This window comes from Equus caballus, chromosome 9 (assembly GCF_041296265.1).
Source record: "Equus caballus isolate H_3958 breed thoroughbred chromosome 9, TB-T2T, whole genome shotgun sequence".
Taxonomy (NCBI): Eukaryota; Metazoa; Chordata; class Mammalia; order Perissodactyla; family Equidae; genus Equus; species Equus caballus.
Window position 1 is genome coordinate 54,002,292 of NC_091692.1, and position 20,498 is coordinate 54,022,789.

At 38.7% G+C, this 20,498-nt stretch overlaps 1 long non-coding RNA gene across 1 annotated transcript; it reads left to right on the forward strand.

The window, feature by feature from the left end:
* Positions 1 to 5,145: 5,145 nt before the first annotated feature.
* On the forward strand, positions 5,146 to 11,901 carry LOC138915410 (uncharacterized). Its single transcript, XR_011421323.1, has 2 exons — positions 5,146 to 5,211; positions 11,547 to 11,901. It is a non-coding gene; the product is annotated as an uncharacterized lncRNA (long non-coding RNA).
* Positions 11,902 to 20,498: the final 8,597 nt, after the last annotated feature.

Sequence of the window (20,498 nt, forward strand, 5' to 3'; positions counted from 1 at the left end):
AGAGTCATGGAAATTTCATTAGAAGGGACAATGCTTAAGTGAAGATTCGAAAGGTGAAAAGAAATTTGCTAGGTGGAAAAGGACCCAGGAATGACATTCCTGGAGAAAGGGGAGCATATGTTGAGGCATGAAAACGTGAAACCATACTGTGTGTTTGAAGATCTCTTGAGGACCTTTTGGTGACTAGAACATGCACCATGAGAAGGGACTATGGTGAGAGATGAGGTAGAAAGATAAGAACTGCAGAAAAGAGCCTTAAGTAAATACACAGTGACTGCAACACCCTTGCAACCAGCATTCCTTTAAAGACAGAACTGCTTGAGAAGGCAAAGACTGGCCGAAGATAATGATGGGATGCAAGTGTTGGTGGAGACAGAAGTGGGAGGAAGAAGTACAAAACAAAGTCAGCCAGAGCCAGGCCAGGCCAAGATCTGACTTCTAGCCGCTCATAGGTGGGAGACTTGACTAATTCTAAGTGAGGAAGGATTAGTGGTTAGCAGGAGAACACCTGTGTGATTTACATATTGCCATTAGTCATTCCTGTGTCTACAGTCACATTTAGTAACCTGGTATGTAAATGTAGTATGTTTAGTTCAAACACAGTCATATTTTCATTCCTTTCAATTCCTTGGTTACCATAGTGCACTGAACTCTACTCAGGTATGAGGCAATTGACAACTGAACTTGAAGGACCTAACCAATCATTCTTCAAAGTCTTGGACCATTATATCTAGATTGAATTGCCAGCCACCAGTTGGTTTAGTCCAATCTAGCAAGAGTTTGGGGGGCTTCTTCACTGTTTTAGGGATTTGGGACGTGTGGCAACCAGCTTCCAAGATGGCTCCCAATGACCCCTGCCTCCTAGTATTTACATCCTGTAATCTGCTCCCAGGAATGCTTTGTGTGGCCCATGGAACACAGCAGATGTGATGGGATGTCCCTCCTGAGATTAGATTATAAAAAACACTGAAGCTTTTGTCTTGGTCACTCTCACTCTCATTCTCTTGGATGATTCATTCCGGGAGGAGCCATGTTGTGCTTAGGCCTATAGAAAGGGCTCTGTGGAAAGAGACTGAAACATCCTGCCCATGGTTGTATGAGTGAACTCAGAAGCAGATCTTGTAGCCCCAGTCAAGTCTCCAAAGGAGGCAACCCTGGACGATGCACAACTACAGCCTTATGAGAGACCCTGAGCTGGAATGGCTGCTCCCAAACTCCAAACTCTCAAAAACTGTGTGAGAAATAACTGTTTGTTGTTTTAGACACTAAGGTTTGAAGAAATTTGTTATGCTCTTGAGAATCTTACGTTTGTTTACACAAATATTTATCATTCGACAGTTTCTTAAACAAGTGATGTCTCCAATTTGAATATTGTCTGGTAAAGAAGGTGTGCAAAAAAGTCGTATGTTGGGGCAGGCCCTGTGGCAAGTGGTTAAAGTTCCTCGCTGTCTGCTTTGGCTGCTCAGGTTCACAGGTTCGGATCCTGGGCATAGACCTGCTCCACTCATTGGCCATATTGTGGAGGCATCCCATGTACAAAGTAAAGGAAGATTGACAATGGATGTTAACTCAGGGCAAGTCTTCCTCACAAAAAAATATTAAATAAAATTAAATAAAAATAAAATTCAAAAATCATATGTTTAAAAGCCACCTGGGTTTTTTAAAAAAGGAGCTATATCTATATGCAAACTTATGAAAAGATATCTGAGACATAATGAGTGAAAAAAAATCAAGTTGTATAATATGATCCCATTTATGTTTGATTATTCTAAGCCTAATTGAAAATAAATTTAAGACTTTCACAAAATTATCCCACTTGCAACAACATGGATGGACCTTGAGGGTATTATGTTAAGCAAAATAAGCTAGACAGAGAAAGACAAACACTGCATGATCTCACTCATATGTAGAAGATAAACACATGGACAAAAAGAACAGGTTAGTGGTTACTAGAGGTGAAGGGGCTTAGGGGGTAGGCATAAGGGATAAAGGGGCACATATATATGATGACTGAAAAATAATAATGTACAACTGAAATTTCACAATGTTATAAACTATTATGACCTCAATAAAATAAAAAATTTAAGACTTTATTTCTATCATATAAGACAATAAGTGCTCATTGTAGAAAATTAGAAAGTACACATAAGCAGACATAATGAATAGGTAATCAGGGGGCTGGCCCCATGGCTGAGTGGTTAAGTTCACATGCTCTGCTTCAGCGGCCCAGGGTTTCACCCGTTCGGATCCCGGGTGTGGACGTGGCACTGCTCATCAAGCCATACAGAGGTGGCGTACCACATAGCACAACCAGAAGGACCTACAACTAGAATATACAACTATGCACTGGGGGGCTTTGGGGAGAAGAAGAAGAAAAAAAGAAGATTGGCAACAGATGTTAGCTCAGGTGCCAATCTTAAAAAAAAAAGATAATCAAATTCAACCATTATCTTGCTATTCAGTGATAGTAAGTATTAACAATTCAGTGTACATCAGGAAACAATGTAGTATAGTGGAACTAACACTGGCTTAGATACAGATTTACCTAGATATATGTCCCAAATTGACAGCTTCCTAGAAGTTATTTTACCTCTTGTTTCCTCAGTTTCCTCATCTGTAAAATGGAGATAACAATGAGACTTTCTTCATAGGCTTTTTGTGAGGATTATATAGAATAATGGATATAAAATGCTCTGGGAGCTGTTTTTGCTATTATCCTTCCAGTACTTTTGATATGCATAAATACATTTAAAATCAGATTTTACTATGCATATTGACTTATAACCTGTCTGTCCACTTAACAATATGTGACAAATATTTTATTAGATATCCCATGTTCATGGAATGGAAGAATTAATATTGTTAAAATGTCCATACTATCCAAAGCGATCTACAGATTAATGCAATCCCTATCAAAATTACAATGACCTTTTCCCAGAAAAAGGAAAAACAATCTTAAAATTCATATGGAACCACGAAAGACCCTGAAAGCCACAGCAATCTAGAGCAAGGAGAACACAGCTGGAGGCATAGCACTTTCTGATTGCAATATATATTACAAAGCTATAGTAATCAAAACAGCATGGTACTGACATAAAAACATACATATAGACTAATGGAACGGAAAAGAGAGCCCTGAAGCAAATCCATGCATATATGGTCAACTGATCTTCAACAAGGGTGCCAAGAACACACAATATGGAAAAGATAGTCTCTGCAATAAATGGTGCAGGGAAAATTGTATATCTATGTGTAGAAGAGTTAAGTTGGACCCTTATCTCACAACATATAAAAACATCAACTAAAAATGGATTAAAAACTTAAATATAAGACCTGGAACTCTAAAACTACTAGAAGAAAACAGGGAAAAAAGCTTTTCTTGACATTGGCCTGAGCAATGATTTTCTTTGGCTATTACCCCCAAAGCACAGGCAACAAAAGCAAAAATAGACAAATGGGTTTGCATCAAACTAAAAATCTTCTGCACAGCAAAGGAAACAATCATCAGAGTGAAGAGACAACCTATAGAATGGGAGAAAATATTTGCAAACCATATATCTCATAGGGGTTAATATCCAAAATATATAAGGAACTCAAATAGCACAATAGCAAAAAAAAAAAAAAAAAGAAAAAATTAAAAAATGGGCAAAGGACCTGAATAGACATTTCTCAAAGACATACAAATGACCAACAGGTATATGAAAAGGTGCTCAACATCACTAGTCGTCAGAGAAACACAAATCAAAGCCATAATGAGATATCACCTCATACCTGTTAGAATGGCTATTTTCAAAAAGAGAAAAGGTAACAAGTGTTGGTGAGGATGTAGAGAAAGGGGAACTCTTATACGCTGTTAGTGGGAATGTAAATTGGTTCAGCCATTATGGAAAATAGTATGTAGATTCCTCCAAAAATTAAAAATAGAATTACCATATGATTCAGTAATACTGCTTCTGACTATCTAAAGGAAACGAAAACAGTATCTTGAAGAGATATCTGTACTTCCATGTTTATTGCACATTATTCACAATAGCTAAGATATGGAAACAACCTAAGTGTCCATTGACAGATGAATGGATAAAGAAATGTGATACACACACACACACACACAAAGGAATATTATTCAGCCTTTAAAAAGAAGGAAATTCTGCAATTTGCAGCAACGTAGATGAACTTGGAAGACATTATGCTGAGTGAAATAAGTCCGACACAGAAAGACAAAAACTGCATGATTTCATATGTGGAATCTAAAAAAATCAAACTCATAAAAGCAAAGAGTAGAATGGTGGTTACCAAGGGCTGGGGGTGGGCAAAAAAGAGAGATGTTGGTCAAAGGGTATAAAGTTTCAACTATGCAGCATGAATAAATTCTGGAGATCTAATATACAGCATGGTGACTATAGTTGATAACACTATATCATATACCTGTAAATTTGCTAAGAGAGTAGATCTTAAGTGTTCTCACTACAAAAAAAAAATCTGCGTGAGGTGATGATATGTTAATTAGCTTGATTGTGGTGATCATTTCACAATGTATACATACATCAAATCATCACATTGTACAACTTAAATATATACAATTATTATTTATCAAAAAATAAAATTGATATATGACAAATATCTTTTAAAAATAATTGCATAGTAATCTACTTTTTGGGCATGCTAAAATATATTTAACTAATATCTTAATATATTTTTCTTTTACAAATGACCTGAGCTAATATTTAGTTGTCTCATCTCTTTTTTACTGGACTAATTTCTATATTTAAAAAAATAATTTAAGTGGCTAGATTTGGACTATTTTCTGTTTTCTTTTTCTTTGACTAGTAGCAGAGAGAATTTCCATTCTTTAGTGGAAGTTTACAAAATATAACTATGTGATACTACTGCTTGACACAGTCTTTAAGTAGGCAAGTGAATATTTTTACAAACAAAAGCTGCTAGCCTGAGACCCAGTCCCTGATTTTTCCCATTCGTGTCCTACTTCTCTGCTTCCTGGCCTGCTAAGGCTCCCACCCCACCCCACTTGTGCCTTATCTCTCTAGTCCACTCCCTTTCTGGCCTCTGGAGAGAAGAGCAAGCTGGCTGTAACATCATATGCCTCACAATGGGGCTAGGCTGTCATACATCACTGCCCACAGCTTTGCTGTGCTGGTTCAGCTAAGAAGGAGTCTAACTCTGGAGTGAGCTGGACCACAAAATCCCCAGGAGGTAAGTAACCTGACCAACTGATTCCTTTTGGCTTCCAAGTTCTCATTTCTTTTCTCTGGCTCCCAATCTGACTTGAACTGTGTTTTCCTCTGTGCTAAAATACCAAATCCAAGTACCAGAGATCCAGTTTCAGAATTGTGGTGGGAGAAGATTCTTAGACCTGCTCTCCAGTGAAACAACTATAACTGGCAAAAATTATTTTAAAAAAACAACCATTTAAAGTCTCTGGAGATTGCCCTGAGGGCATACAGCAAATGAAAAATCATTTATTCAAGAAAATCTACTAAATCTCAGTAAGAACAGGGAGAGTCTATGGCACTTGAGCTGTGACCTGCTCGCTGCCTCTCCCTACCCCCAGCTCAGAGTGGTGGGAGCTTCACGCCAGGCTAGAGTGGCCAAGAATACGAGGTTCCCTCCTATTGCCCTAGGTCCCAATCAAGGACTCTGGTATCTTTCCTGGAGTGCAGGCTCCCAGTATTTCTCAACCCCCAGGTGCTAAATCCCAGGTGACTGCAGCTTAGATACTGGGGGCTCGCTTCCTTCACAGCCTCCACTTGTAGGACTAGGCTACCCGCTAGACCTGGCAGGTCAAGAATACTGGACCCCAACTGCCCTTGCCCCAGCTTGCTACAGGGCAAAATTTCCACTCTGGGAGTGGCAAGCCAAGAAGACCAGAGGCTACTGCTCCTGCCCACCATGCTGCTCATAAAGCAGAAGTGTCACTTTAAGAGAAGTGTTCCACGGTAACTGCCACCAGCCCTAAGGCAGTGGCTAAGAGATTTTTCCCATGAAAAACAGCCCATAAGAACAGAGAACTTTCCCCAAAGCCAACATTATTTGAAACAGAGTGTGAGGAAGTTCATGTGTAAGGGTGCTCTTGAAAACAATGGAGGTTGTGGTGATAAGCAATTAAGAGGAGGCTGGTAGCCCCATGAGAACAACAAGCTAAACCATAAGCCAGCAAGTTTGCCAGAGAGAACCAGGGAAAGAGAAAGCTAAGAAGAACCCTCCTAAGATTGCAACAAACCTCAAAAACTACTCCTGTAAAGGAGTCTGGAGCCATTTATGTACCAAGATATTGTCAAAAACAATAGCACAACCAACATGCAATTGATGGAGCCTAAGAGCTGGATGAGATACCAACAAAGGCAGACAGCTTAACAGGGCAATCAGGGTAAAGGATAGTCAAAGACAGCTCTGCTATAACCACGGTCCTCTCAGGGTGACTGTGCAAATGCCCAAACTGTGCCCCGAAGAGCAACTTCAGAGGCTTCACATTGTGTGGAAAATAGACTTCCCTAAAATAATCCAGCCAAGTTACTAAACAAATAAATAAGCAAAATGCAGCCCCAGGGACGGGTAGGGCAGAATCAGTATATAGCATTGCTACAATATGTTATTAAAATGTGTAATTTTCAGTAAAAAGTTGCAAGATATGCAAAGAAACAGGAAAGTGTGCACCATACATAGGAAGCAAAACGAAACAAAACAAAAACCAGGCAACCAAAACTGCCTGTGAAAAAGGCCCAGTTGTTAGAGTTAGCAAAGACTTCAAAGTAGTTACAATAAGTATATTCAAAGAACTAAAGGAAACCATGCTTACAGAAGTAGAGGAAGGTATAATGACAATGTCTCATCGAAGAGATTATCAATAAAGAAAGAAATTTTATACATATATGTGTGTATATATATATATATAAAAGAACCATGAGGAAATTTTAGAGTTAAAATATACAATAACCAAAATGAGATATTCACTAGAGGGTCTCAATAGTAGATTTCAACTGTTAGAGGAAAGAACTAGCGGACTTGAAGATGGATCAACAGAGATTATGCAATCTGAAGAACAGAGTAAAAAGAATGAAGAAAATGAACAGATACTCAGAGAAATGTGGGATACCATTAAATGCACCACCATAGGCATACTGGGAGTACTAGAATGAGAGGAGAGAAAGAAACAAGGAGAAAAAAAAGTTCAAAGAAATAATGGCTGAAAATTTCCCAAATTTGATGAAAAACATTAATCTTGAAAAATAAGAACAAGTTTGGAGGACTCACATCTGTAATCAGGACTGTGTGGTACTAGCATATGATAGACTTATAGATCAGTGGAATAGAATTGAGAGTGCAGAAATAAACCCTCACATTTATGGTCAATTATTTTCAGCAAGGGTACAAAGACAATTTAAAAGTCTTTTCAACAAATTGTGCTGGTACAACTGTATAGCTGCAGTCAATACGATGCTTACACTATATACAAAAATTGACTCAACATGGATCTTAGATCTAAATGCAAGAGCTAAAACTATAAACTTTTAGAAGAAAATATAGGAGTAAATCTTTGTGACTTTTCATTATGCTAAATCTTCTTAGATATGACATTAGAAGCACAAGTGACAAAATAATAGATTGGACTTCATCAATATTAAGAACTTTTGGGCTTCAATGGGACACCATCAGATAACCCACAGAATGGAAGAAAATATTTGCAAATCATATATCTGACAAGGGACTTATATTCAGAATATATAAAGAATTCCTACAACTGAATAATAAAAGACAACTAACCCAATTACAAAATGGGCAGAGGATTTGAATAAATATTTTTCCAAAGAAAGGATTTATATATGGCCAATAAACACGTGAAAAATTCAAGGTAATTAGCCATCAGAGAAATGCAAATGAAAACCAAAATGAGATGTAACTTTCAATCTACCATAACCACTAGGCTATTACCAAAAAGACAAACAAGTCTTGCCAAGATTGCGAGGAAATTGGAACACTCATACGTTACTGGTGGGAACGTAAAATGATACATCCAGTTTGGAAAAACACCTGACAGTTCCTCAAAAGATTAAAATACGCAGACACCATAATACCAAGCAATTCCACTCTTAAGTATATACCCAAGAGAAATGAAAATATATGTCCTCACAAAAACTTGTACACAAATGTTCATAGCAGCATTATTCATAATAGCCAAAAAGTAGAAACAACCCAAATGTTCATCAATTGATGAATGGATAAATCAAATATGGTTTATCTATACAATAAATAGAGTATCATTTAGCAATAAAAAATGAGTACTGATATATACTACAACATGAATGAACCTTGAAAACATTTTGCTAAGTCAAAGAAGCCAGTACGAAAGACGACATATTGTAAGGTTCTATTTATATGAAATGTCCAGAATGGGGAAATCTGTAGAAACAGAGTAGATTAATGACTGCCGAGGTCTAGGGAGAAGGTTGGGGGAAACTGAGGTGTATCTGTTAATGGGCATGGGATTATTTTTGAGTGGGTGGGGTGATGAAAATGTTCTAAAATTGGTGGTTGCACAAGACTATGAAAACACTAAAAAACAGTGCATTGTACACTTTAAATGGGTGACTTGTATGGCATATGAATCACATCTTAATAAATCTGTTATATTGAAAAAAAGTACCAGTCTTGTAGAAAGAGGATAGATAATGGATACTCTCTGGAATTGAAAAAGCACAGAACTGAACATTTATCTCCCTTATCTCTGCCTTCAAACCGCCTGGTCTGTTTCCTTCAAGTCTAGATCAAATAGTGAAATATTTAGAAAATAGAATTTTCATTTCTTTTATGTGGCTGACTTTTCCTCTTAATTACATCCATTGCAAATTATATCTTTCTGTCAATGCTGGTGATATGACAGGAGAAGCAGGCTGAATAGTTCTTCGTGCTCCCCTCTGCAAACACTTGAAAACTCATCGATTCCATGAAGCCCTTTCAACAAACTCTCTGCTACATTAGAACAGCTTCCTGCAGACAGGTTACAAGATCCTGTTTTGTTGCTTGAAACTTTTTACATATTGAATTAGCAGATATTTACATCTGCATATCAACTGCAGCATGTTTAAGAGATGGTGTACATACGCACATCTGGTTTATTTGCTATGTGGTCTCCATCGCTTTTGACTGCCACTTTTTAATTCAGGACTTATAGTGGAGTTTTATATTCACTATGACTATATTCTTGGAAAACTGCCTTGCATAAAAATCCTTAACTTCAATTGAATAATAAAAAGTAGGATGCATTCTTCGGTAATAATTTGTAGATTATGAAGAAGTTGGCACATGAGTGGTCTGGGGTGGCAAAGAAAGTACTTGAAATAGTCAAAGAGAATGACTCCATTTCCCTCAATCTAACCTGCTCACAAAGGGCCATAAGACAGCCTCATGATCTTGTTTGGAGATTACTTACAGAATCACGACCCACAGTGCTGTCTCAGAATGCATTCCTATCTGAAGAAGTACTGCTCAAACAGGCATTTGAGGTTTACTCACATCTCCAAAAATGTAAAATAATCTAAATCATAATTCATGGTTAATCTTTAAACTCTCTGTCCTCAACTCTTCTCTAGCCCCCAGTACACCCTAGGGGCCTCACACTATCCTCCCCATCTCCCCCACTGTTCCTGCCTGTCACCCTTCCTCTCTAGTGAACCTGACCAACACCACACCCCTTCTCCCCTCCCCACCTATGCACTTGGCAGCAGAGCAAAGGAGTAGGCTAACAGGACAACACCCAAATGATTTTGTCCAGTTGCCTTTCAGTCACATGAAGCTTCTGAGGTTCGGGATTTTATTTTACTGGTTTTGTATAGATTTTTTAAAAATTAGGGTTTATGGGCCGGCCCCATGGGCAAGTGGTTAAGCTAACGTGCTCTGCTTCGGTGGCCCAGGGTTTCACTGGTTCGAATCCTGGGCTCGGTCATGGAACTGCTCATCAGGCCATGCTGATGCGGCATCCCACGTGCCACAACTAGAAGGACCCACAACTAAAAATACACAACTATGTACTGGAGGTGCTTTGGGGGGAAAAAAAGGAAAAATAAAATCTATAAAAAAAATTAGGGTTTATAAAAGAATTCTTTTAAAAGTGTGTTGTTGTCCTTTAGCAAGTCATCTTCTTTCCATGGACAGTGGCTTCTGTTTTCCTCACCAACGTGCCTTTTCTCTGCTCCTCATCTGCATATAGGTTTGGTCATCACTGCACTACATTTAATCTATCACGTTCATTCACATCGCTTCCCTTTCTGAGGAAGAGTCCTGCCCCTCACCTCCCACTTCCAGCTCCCCAACCTGCGCCACAGGCCAACCAGACAGACTGCAGCGGCCAAGCCCCTGGAGGGGGTGGGGGCAGGGGGACTGCTTCCCAGCTTTCTCACAGCTACTCCAGGGCTTGACACTGTTTAGAGGTTCTTAACTCTGAAGATGGATCTTCTCTTTGGATGCTAGTCTCGGTGTCTGGCACATAGTGGGAGCTCTATAAAGATGATTTGGCTCTACATTTGTAGCTCAGAGGCAAAATGCTGGCCTCTTTGTTGCATCAATAGCACTCTTACAACAGCATGGAGGCTAACATGGGTAAAAGCTGCCTACTGTCACAAAAGCTGGGTACAAGTTTCATATGTGAAGACTTTGCGAGACAGTTCAAACTAAGTTCACTGGGTCTGGCTTCAATGTCCTAAATTCCGTCTATTCTCCAGTTAGGGTCGCCTTTGCCTGTGTCCTGAAGAAGAAGTCTTTCCCCCATCGTGGCTCAACTAAATTTCTTTAGTTACTGAAGAAGTTTACTTTCTGCAGAAAAAAATGACTTTCTTCCTCTTATAGCAAACTGAGCTTAACCTCCCTTAGCTACCAAGAAATTGAGCTCCCTGCTCATGAGAACAGGCAGCCAAGGCTGGGAGGCTGCTGCCAGACTCTGCCTCCTGCTTTCTTTTTTTTTTTTTTTGCCTTCTTTTTTTTTTGAGGAAGATCAGCCCTGAGCTAACATCTGCTGCCAATCCTCCTCTTTTTACTGGCCCTGAGCTAACATCCATGCCCATCTTCCTCTACTTTATATGTGGGACGCCTACCACAGCATGGCTTGCCAAGCCTTGCCATATCCGCACCCGGGATTCAAACTGGTGAACACCAGGCCACCAACGCAGAAGGTGTGAACTTAACCACTGTGTCACCAGGCCAGCCTCTCCTGCCTTCTTTTTGATTTGATCATTGTCTAAAACCCAGAGGGAGACAAAGGGTGCTTCCCAGTGTCTCTCCACAAAGGATGCTGCATTACCTCATTAGCATTTGTGAATGCTGAACACCGGAACACAGCCACCCACCCTGATGATATCAGAGAGTCCCAGGGAGGACTAGACAGTGGAGAGCAATTCAGCACAGCATGTGATTTAAAAATATGGTCCTCTCCAAAATAAATATAGACACTAAAGAAAACCGGTATGAGGTTTAAATTGTGGTATAAAAATATATGTTATGTAAGATTGGACCGTTCATGCTCAATTCTTTTCTCTCAGGACACCTTTCCCTGGTTGTTTTGACTTAAAAGGAAGTATTGTTTAAGAAAGAGGAAGCTCTGCCCTCAGAAGTGAGAGAAGAACCAGCAGCAACAGATTTGCAAACTCTAAAGGTCTTCAGAGCTGGGGGACAGGTGAAATCTTTGCCATTTAAGGGACTTTTTTCTTGAAGAGTTTTTCTTCTGAACAATGGCTTCTGCAAAATCAGACAGCTACAAAGCAATTCCTTGTATTCTGGCAATTATGCAACATTTATTAAGTGCCCACTATGCACCAGGAGGAGAAGTTAATTCTAAAATAAGTTTAAAACACGTGACTAAAACTTCGGCTCTTAGCCAAATGAAATCAAATTGTACAACTTGCTAGTTGTTATCTTATTTATGGATGGAACTGTATTTACTCTGAGTGGACAGGCTTAATACATAACTGCTTGTCTTCCTCAGGTCCCCGGGTGGGGACTCGAAACAGAGAGAGAGGAAGAGGATGCCAATTTGGAGCCAAATCATGTATGAGGCTGAAGCATATTCCCTTGCTTATCATCTTGCAAGTCCTTGGTCAGGTCCCAAACCCATTCCCTAGAGCAGCTTGCTTAATTTCCTACTTCCTAGCCAACAAATTTTTCTGTTTCTACGCTTCCCTCGGAGCTTTTTTAGATCCCCTTTCAGCTTCTCTACAGTGGAATCACATCTCAGGGTGGAAAATGGATTCTTAAATCAGGGAACAGTCAAAAGCCACACACAGTCAAAATTACCCTCCCAGATTTCTTAAGTCACCCATAATAGTAGGTTAAAGATGACTTTGGGAATACAGTCCTGTGGAGTAATATATAAGTGTGAGTGTATTGAGCGATAGTAACATATAGATGTAAGGTACATATACTGCATAAGGTAATACTATACATGGTATACAGTGATATATAGCATGAAATTCCAAAGAGAGATTATATTGAGAAAATTAAGCTTTTTGGAACACTTGAGCAAATTTATGAATATTCTGACTTCCCATTTGGTGTCATCATCCTAAGGTTTTGTGGATAACTTATCAGTTCCTCTCTAGTCCTTAGTGAGTTCTTCTTCAAGGTTATAGTAAAGCCATCACTACTCACTAGTATGAACAATGCATTTCTCTGTATGCAGTCTGGAAACCCCTAAATCATCCATAATTTGTTTGACAGGTTTTACTAAGAGGCTTCCCTGCCTGAATCCCTGCCTGTTGACAACCCCACTGAGTGCTGTGGTCCACTGGATTTCCAGCATTATCTAAATAATTATTTATCTCTCTGTTTGCCTCTAGCCCTTTAGAAGATAAAGGTTGGCTGCACATAAGAGAAATCCAAGATAGCAGTGGCTTAAGTAAGGGAGAAGTTTATTTCTCTCTTTCATAAAAGAAGTCCAGAAGTAGGTGGTGCAGGGCTGTTTTGGTGGTTCCACAGTCATCAGGGACCCAGGCTCCTTCTCCCTTTCTGCTCTGCCATTTCCGTTCAGGGCTTCCATCCTCATGGCTGCTATAGCTCCAGCCACTGCATCATCTGCATTCCAGACAGCAGGCAGAAGTAAAGTAGTGTTCAGGAAAATTACCCAAAACTTGGAAATGAAGCAAAGTGATGACTGTGTATCCTGCCAATGTCATACTAGAGCATCGTCAAGTTCCCCCAAGGGTCCTCTCACTTGAAGAAGGACTTACTCTTTACTTATTGTTAATTAGGGTTCCGACTCTAAAATTCAGATGTTAATTTGTAAAAAACTGAAAAGATGCAAATGAATTTTTTTCAGGAGAGATGGTTTTCTTACCTTGAAGAAGATTTACCACTTTCGTCTCTAACTCAGCATTCTTGTTCTAGGATATCTTTTTTCCCTACCGAACCAGCTTTGTCATTTTGCTGGCTCCCGTCTTTAATGAATTAATTACACTTTGGCATGTGTTCAGATAATGTGTGGGAATTATGTATTTAATATTTATATGCTTCACCAGTAGAGAGGACAAACGAGCTTCCTCCTAGCTGAGTCAGCAATTTCCCTAATATCCCACCTAAAATTTCTACTTATATCCTGTTGGCCAGAACTTAGTCATAAGGCCACACCTAGCTGCAAGGGAGGCTGGAGAATGTATTCTTTTAGCTACATGCACTGGTATCCTGATTAAAATCAAGGTTCTCTTACTAAGATAGGAAGAGATCAGACAGCAGAGAGCCACTAAGAATCTTTGCCACCAGAACAGAGATCCAACGATTACACCCTTTTAACCCGTATTTTTGTCTCTTCTTCTGTCTTGGCTTCTTTCTAACAGCCTAAAAGCACACTCAAACGACCCCAGTGGCTTTACCCCCTTGGTCCTGAATCCTTCTCCACCTATCACGGCAACAGTCTCCTTTTTGCTAATCCAGCTCCTAGAGAGAACAATCTCACTTGGCTCTACTTTCTTGCCTCCTCCTCCTCTCCACCCATTGTCATCAAGCTCTTGTTCCTCTCCCCCAACTAAACCGATCTGCTAAACGTCAAACTCAAATCAACTTCATCTTTCGCAAAGCATATATTTAATAAAAGCTTATGGAATTATTCAATTTTTTTGCTGTTTTCTTAGTTATTCTCTTTTAGGACAATGTTATTTCTATTCTTCTTAGTTGTAAAATTAACATTTTAGTTTCATTTTGGGCTAAATAGGTTCTTTTTACCATCATGAAAACCTAATTCTCAGACATCACTTTGGTTTTGTGCAAAAATGCATTCTGACTTCCAAAAAATTGGCCTAATATCACACTTCTGGAAATGACCACTTTGTAGCCTCAGGTATGTTTATTAAGTTTCCCTTCTAATGAAGAGAAAAAAAGAAATGAAACGTTTGTGGCTAATAAAAGCAGATTTCACTTAGATTGTTTCCAAAGCACAGCAGCATTGTGACAAGATGTTTAGCTGGCTAACTCATAAAAGGAAACTACTCCTTTTGAAAGCCCCAAGGGAAAAACACCAATAAAATCTTTGATAATAAGTTTTCTTCTATTCTTGAACCTCCCTCTGGATCCTTTCTCAAAACACAGATCTAGCTATTTTCAACTTCAATTTTTGTCCTAAGCCAGAGATCATAGTGTCCCAAACACATGCTTTGCCCTCTATAAGCTTCTCCCTCTTTTTGCCTGCTTCATTCATCGCGTAGGGCTCTTCTCCAGGGATTTGGGGCTGGGACCATGGAAGCCCCGGAGGTTAGGGATGGCCAGCAGGATGCAGTTACACTGCCCCAGTGTGGCAGGTTCCATTCAATTTCAAATGCTGCCTCATTTTTTCTCTCATGTTCCCTTGGGAAACCAACCCACTAATGAGGAAGAGTTTCGGAGTGAGTACATCATGGGACATTAAGGCATGGTGGTGGGCTTTAGGGGGACCCAAAATGTTTCTTTCACCCTCTTTTCCTAGGTTTTGGGGAAAGTATGTGGAGAGAAGAATGAAAGCTTGAAAATTGAGTAAGTGACCCTTGTCTGCTGTATCTGAAGAGCATCTCCAGAACAGACAAGGCAAAAGCCCCAGGGAAGAAGTTGGTCAGTTATTAGTCCACTGGACTTCGTCTGACCTTGCCAAGCTCTAAATGGAGGTTGCAAATTTGGGACCCAAAGCCAAATCTGTCCCTCAGACATGCTCTGTTCTCTGATACAGTGTTTTAAATTTGTGTTTGGTTTTAATTTTTAAAAAACAATATTTAAAAGGAAGATTTCATATAAAAATCCAGACTTCTGGCTTCTTGATATTGTATTCCTGAGTTACAGCAATTGGTTGGAACTGAGTAGTTGCTATTCTCTTTAGCTGGAGTTTGCCCTCTGCATTTTGCCCCAGTCCTCACTTCTCCCTATTATACACCCAGCTGCTCCCCTCGCTTACAATACCCACTGTGCCCCTGTCAGCATTTGAGTTTAGAATCCCTATTACAAATAGCCAGAGATGGAGAAGGAGACAGAGGTGTAAGGGAAGACTTCACAGAGGTGGAGAACTTAAGCTGGTCTTTAAAACTGAGCAGAAATGTTCTTGGTAAAGTAGAGAGGTAGGGGCACTTCAGGTAGAAAAGATAGATAGAGAAAAGACATCGAGTTATGGAGGTTATTGGGAAGGATCCAACAGAACCTTAAAAAGGCTAGAGCAATCTTTCTTTTTCATTCTTTTTTTTTATTCTTTTTTTTATTTATAAATATGTTTATTTCATCTTCTTTTTTTAATTTTTATTTTTTTCGGATGTACATCATATTTCGAATTCTGTGTACATTACATCATGTTCACCACCCTAACACTAATTACAGTGCATCCCCTCACGTGTGAGCCTAATCACCCCTTTTGCCCTCCCCCCCCCTTCCCCAATGGTAACCACCAGTCCAATCTCCAATGCTATGTGTTGTGGGGGGGTTTTTTTGTCGTTTTTATCTTCTACTTATGAGTGAGATCATATGGTATTTGACTTTCTCCCTCTGACTTATTTCACTCAGCATAATACGCTCAAGGTCCATCCATGTTGTCACAAATGGCTGGATTTCGTCATTTCTTACGACTGAGTAGTAGTCCATCGTGTATAAATACCACATCTTCTTTATCCATTTGTCCCTTGATGGGCACCTAGGTTGATTCCAAGTCTTGGCTATTGTGTATAATGCCACAATGAACACAGGGGTGCAAGTATCTTTATGCCTTTGTGTTTTCAAGTTCTTTGGATAAATACCCAGCAGTGGAATAGGTGGATCATATGGTAGATCTATCCTTAATTTTCTGAGGATACTCCAAACTGCTTTCCATAGTGGCTGCACCAGTTTGCACTGCCACCAGCAGTGAACAAGGGTTCCCTTCTCTCCACACCCTCTCCAACATTTGTTGTTTCCTGTCATGTTAATTATAGCCATTCTGACCGGAGTGGGGTGATACCTCATTGTAGTTTTGATTTGCATTTCCCTGATAGCTAATGATGTTGAGCATCTTTTCAGATGCCTGTTGGCCATCCATATATCTTCTTTGGAGAAATCTCTGTTCAGATCTTTTGCCCATTTTCTAATTGGATTGTTGGTTTTTTTGTTGTTGAGCTGTATGAGTTCTTTGTATATTTTGTATATTAACCCCTTATCTGATATGTGGTTTGCAAATATCTTCTCCCAATTGTTTGGTTGTCTTTTCGTTTTGTTGATGGTTTCCTTTGCTGTGCAGAAACTTTTTAGTTTGATGTAGTCCCATTTGTTCATTTTTTCTTTTGTTTCCCTTGCCCGGTCAGACATGGGACTTGAAAATATGCTGCTCAGACCAATGTCATAGAGCGTACTGCCTATGATTTCTTCTAGAAGTCTCATGGTTTCGGGTCTTACATTCAAGTCTTTAATCCATTTTGAGTTGATTTTTGTGCATGGTGTAAGGGAATGGTCTACTTTCATTCTTTTGCATGTGGCTGTCCAGTTTTCCCAATACCATTTATTGAAGAGACTCTCCTTTCTCCATCGTATGCTCTTGGCTCCCTTGGCGAATATTAGCTGTCCATAAATTTGTGGGTTTACTTCTGGGCTCTCAATTTTGTTCCATTGATCTGCATGTCTGTTTTTGTGCCAGTACCATGCTGTTTTAGTTACTATGGCTTTGATGTATAATTTGAAATCGGGGAGTGTGATACCTCCAGCTTTGTTCTTTTTTCTCAGGAATCCTTTGGCTATTCGGGGCCTTTTGTTGTTCCATATAAATTTTAGGATTCTTTGTTCTATTTCTGTAAAAAATGTTGTTGGAACTTTGATAGGGATTGCGTTAAATCTATAGATTGCTTTAGGAAGTATGGACATTTTAACTATGTTAATTCTTCCAATCCAAGAGCACAGAATATCTTTCCATTTCTTTGTGTCTTCTTCAATTTCTTTCAACAATGTTTTATAGTTTTCGGTGTACAGATATTTCACCTCTTTCGTTAAGTTTATTCCTAGGTATTTTATTCTTTTTGTTGCAATTGTAAATGGGATTGTATTCTTAATTTCACTTTCTGCTACTTCGTTGTTAGTGTATAGAAACGCAACCAATTTTTGTACATTGATTTTGTATCCCACAACTTGACTGTATTCCTTTATTATTTCTAAAAGTTTTTTAGTGGACTCTTCAGGGTTTTCTAGATATCAAATCATGTTGTCTGCAAAGAGTGACAGTTTCACTTCTTCTTTTCCAATGTGGATCCCTTTTATTTCTTTTTCTTGCCTGATTGCTCTGGCTAGGGCTTCCAATACTATGTTAAATAAGAGTGGTGACAGTGGGCATCCTTGTCTGGTTCCTGTTCTTAGAGGGATAGCTTTCAGTTTTTCTCCATTGAGAATGATATTTGCTGTGGGTTTGTCATATATGGCCTTTATTATGTTGAGGTATTTTCCTTCTATACCCATTTTATTTAGAGTTTTTATCATAAATAGATACCGTATCTTGTCAAATGCTTTCTCTGCATCTATTGCGATCATCATGTGATTTTTATTCTTCATTTTGTTAATGTGGTGTATCACATTGATAGATTTGCGGATGTTGAACCATCCCTGCATCCCCGGAATGAAACCCACTTGATCATGATGTATGATCTTTTTACTGTATTGTTGTATTCAATTCGCTAGTATTTTGTCGAGGAGTTTTGCATTGATGTTCATCAGTGATATTGGCCTGTAATTTTCTTTTTTTGTGTTGTCCTTGTCTGGTTTTGGTATCAGGATAACGTTTGCTTCGTAGAAGGAGTTAGGAAGCCTCCCCTCCTCTTCAATTTTTTGGAAGAGTTTGAGAAGGATAGGTATTAAGTCTTCTTTGAATGTTTGGTAGAATTCACCAGGGAAGCCATCTGGTCCTGGACTTTTATTTTTTGGGAGGTTTTTGATTGCTGTTTCGATCTCCTTACTGCTGATCGGTCTATTCAAATTTTCTACATCTTCTTGGTCCAGTTTTGGAAGGTTGTATGTTTCTAAGAATTTATCCATTTCTTCTAGATTATTCAATTTGTTGGCGTATAGCTTTTCATAGTATTCTCTTATTATCTTTTGTATTTCTGAGGTGTCCGTTGTAATCTCGCTTTCATTTCTGATTTTATTTATTTGAGCCTTCTCTCTTTTTGCTTTTGGTGAGTCTAGCTAAGGGTTTGTCAATTTTCTTTATCTTTTCAAAGAATCGGCTCTTGGTTTCATTAATTTTTTGTATTTTTTTTTAGTCTCTATTTCATTTATTTCTGCTCTGATTTTTATTATTTCCTTCCTTCTGCTGATTTTGGGCTCTGTTTGTTGTTCTTTTTCCAGTACCTTTAGGTGCCCTTTTAGATTGTCTATTTGGGATTTTTCTTCTTTGTTGAGGTAGGCCTGACTTGCTATAAACTTCCCTCGTAGAACCACTTTTGCTGTATCCCACAGATTTTGGCATGTCGTGTTTTCATTTTCATTTGTCTCCAAGAATTTTTTTATTTCTTCTTTGATTTCTTCATTGACCCAATCATTGTTCAGTAGCATTTTGCTCAAGCTCCACATTTCTGTGGCTTTTCTGGTTTTCTTTCTGTAGTTGATTTCCAGTTTCATACTTTTGTGGTCAGAAAAGATGCATGGTATTATTTTGATCTTCTTAAATTTATTGAGACCTGTTTTGTGGCCTAATATGTGATCAATCCTGGAGAATGTTCCATGGGCATTTGAAAAGAATGTGTATTCTCTGGGTTTTGGATGGAATGTTCTGTATATATCTACTAAGTCCACCTGGTCTAATGTGTCCTTTAAAGCGAGTGTTTCCTTATTGATCTTCTGTTTGGATGATCTATCCATCGGTGTAAGTGGAGTGTTAAAGTCCCCTACTATAATTGTGTTACTGTCTATTTTTCCTCTTATGTCTGTTAATAATTGCTTTATATACTTAGGTGCTCTTATGTTGGGTGTGTAGATATTTACAAGTGTTATATTTTCTTGTTGGATTGTTCCCTTTATCATTATGTAGTGCCTGTCTTTGTCTCTTATTACAGTTTTTGATTTAAAGTCTATTTTGTCTGATATAAGTATTGCTACCCCCGTAGAGCAATCTTTATGCATGACCTTGGATTTCAACAGACTTCAGTTCCTGTCCAGGCTTTACCACATACTTTTTGACTTTGTGCAAATTATTTAATTCCTCTGAGCCTCAATTTATTCGTCTGTATAGTGGACATAATAGTAGCTCAAACATATGATTGTGACTACAGAATAAGGTCACATAGATTTTCATTTAGAAAATATTTACTGAAGTATAATATACCTACTCAAAAGTGCATATATCATAAATATGCAGTCAATAGATTTTTAACAAACTGAACACATCCGTGTAACCAGCACTCAGATCACGAAACAGAAGACACCAGTATTACAGAGGTCCTCTCATGCTCCTGTCCAGTCACTGGCCACCCTCCAGGGTCACCACTATCTTGACTTCTAACAGCATAGATTAGTTGTACCTGAATTTGTACTTTATATAAATGGAATCATATAGTAGATATCATTTTCTCCCAGCTTCTTCTACTCAACATTATATTTATGAGATTCACCCTTATTGTTGCATAGTAGTAGAACAGAGCATTCATTTTGATTGCCATGTAATATTCCATAATGCAGACATCCCATCATTTATTTACCCATTTTTGGTTAATGGATACGTAGTGAATTTTCTGGTTGGGGTTCTTAAGAATAATATGGTTTATGAAAATTCTAGCACATTATTTTGGCAGACATACGTTGAGCAAATGCCTGAGGAAGTGGAATTAGAGGGTCATAGGCTATGCATAGGTTAAGTGTTAGTAGATACCGCCAAATAGTTTTCCAAAGTGATTGAAGCCAATTTATACACCCAACAATAGTCTCTGAGAGTTCTGGTTGCTCCACATCTTTTCCAATACTTGGTATTTTCATTTTGATTTTTGCCATTCTAATGAGTGTGTAGTGGTATCTCATAGTGGTTTTAAAGTACATTTCCTTCATGGCTA